Below are 1,820 nucleotides of genomic sequence, written 5' to 3'. Positions count from 1 at the left end.
CACAACAGAAGCATCGTACATAGGTTTGATCACCACTACATCATCCCTGGTGATTCTTGCCACATCGGTTGCAGTTCCATGGCGTATTTGACTGCATTGTATAAGCCTGTGAGGTATGTGGTGTATTATGTGATTGAGCTCTTCTCGATTTGAAGAATCGAGATGATTTATATGTCGGGGTCGAGAAGGTTCTCTCAACTCTCGATTGTTTCTCCGGTATATCAGAACCATCAGGGAGACTCAGGTCATGCTCCTGTTTCCTTGCATACTCAACTGCTTTGGTAAATGATGGTACGTCGCGATTGGTGATGAATTCGCGAATATTCTGTCGAAGACCGTTGACGAAATGATTAATCTTGCCCTTTTCACTTGGTACAAACCGTTGGGCAAACAGCAGCTTCCGATTAAACTCTGTCTCATATTCAATCACCGACATGAATCCCTGTTTGAACTCTAGGAATTCCTTCTCAAGCTTTTGTTTCAAATCATCCGGACGATATTGCTCGAAGAACAGCACTTGAAACTCTTCCCATGTCGTTCTATCCCTAGTATTAGGTTCCATTGATCGATATGTGGCATTCCACCAAGTGAGTGCACGATCGGCAAATGTCGCTGTAGCATAACGTAATTTATCCTCCTCCTGTACGTAAACAATCCTGAAGACCTTTTCAGTGTTTTCGACCCATTGCATTGCAAGTACTGGGTCCGTCTGTCYCGAGAACTCTGTAGCGCCACTACTTCTAAATGTTTTAAATGAAGGTCGGTACGACTTTGGTTTGGGTACGTCTTTATTAACCAGCTTCGGTCCTTGGACAACCGGATTCTGAGCATTAACTGGATTTTGCACTTCAGATAACTTTCTTTCAAACTTTATTCTTTGTTCTCGTAGAGTAGCCCGTGTTTGATCATTCATTATTTTCAATAACCTCTCAGTACGAGGTGATAGTTGGGCTTCATCGTCATTGTCCACATTTTCTTGGACATTCCCTTCTAAGTTGAGGTTGTCATCCCCAATTTCTTGAGAAACCGCCGCGTTGCTAGATCCATCGTGATCAGACATCGTGCTGAAATTATAATACATAAATATAGGGGTCAAATAGTATTCTAACCGTTGTACCCCAACAAATCCTAGGTTTCTCCTATTGGTCTATATCCCATATAATCATAACCTAGTCACTATACAATGTCAATACCTAAGTATAATCATAACTTATTCACTATATAATGTCAATACCTAAGTTTGAGTCCGAATATCATTAATGATATCCAATTCACTCAAACCACAACTCTGATACCATATTTGTAACATCTCCCTTGAAACAAACCCCAAACTACCAAATTTATAAAATCTCTAATAAATATAATTTACAGATTATTAGGACCAAAATTGATCCTAAATATTCCCAAAAGTTTTGACAAGCAATCGGGGCCAAGGATGGAAAATGTGAAAATGTTGCTGAAAAGAAAAAAAAACTAAGTCTGGAGGAAGACTAGAGGCGATGCATCGGGCGATGCATCGGTCCAGAGGCGAAGAAGGACCAGAGGCATGAAGGACCAGAGGCATGAAGGTCCAGATGGGCAATGGTTGAACCAGAGGCGAGACTATGAAGGACCAGAGGCGATGCATTGGTTCAGAGACCATGAAGGACCAGAGGCCATGAAGGACCAGAGGCCATGAAGGACCAGAGGGGCAATGGTTAGACCAGAGGCGAGACTATGAAGGACCGGAGGCGATGAATTGGTCCATAGGCCATGAAGGACCAGAGGTCATGAAGGACCAGAGGGGCAATGGTTAGACCAGAGGCGAGACTATGAAGGAC

This window comes from Cynara cardunculus, unplaced genomic scaffold (assembly GCF_001531365.2).
Source record: "Cynara cardunculus var. scolymus isolate 2C unplaced genomic scaffold, CcrdV1 Un_Scaffold_4354, whole genome shotgun sequence".
Classification (NCBI taxonomy): domain Eukaryota; kingdom Viridiplantae; phylum Streptophyta; class Magnoliopsida; order Asterales; family Asteraceae; genus Cynara; species Cynara cardunculus.
Note: the sequence above shows the minus strand (reverse complement) of the source record.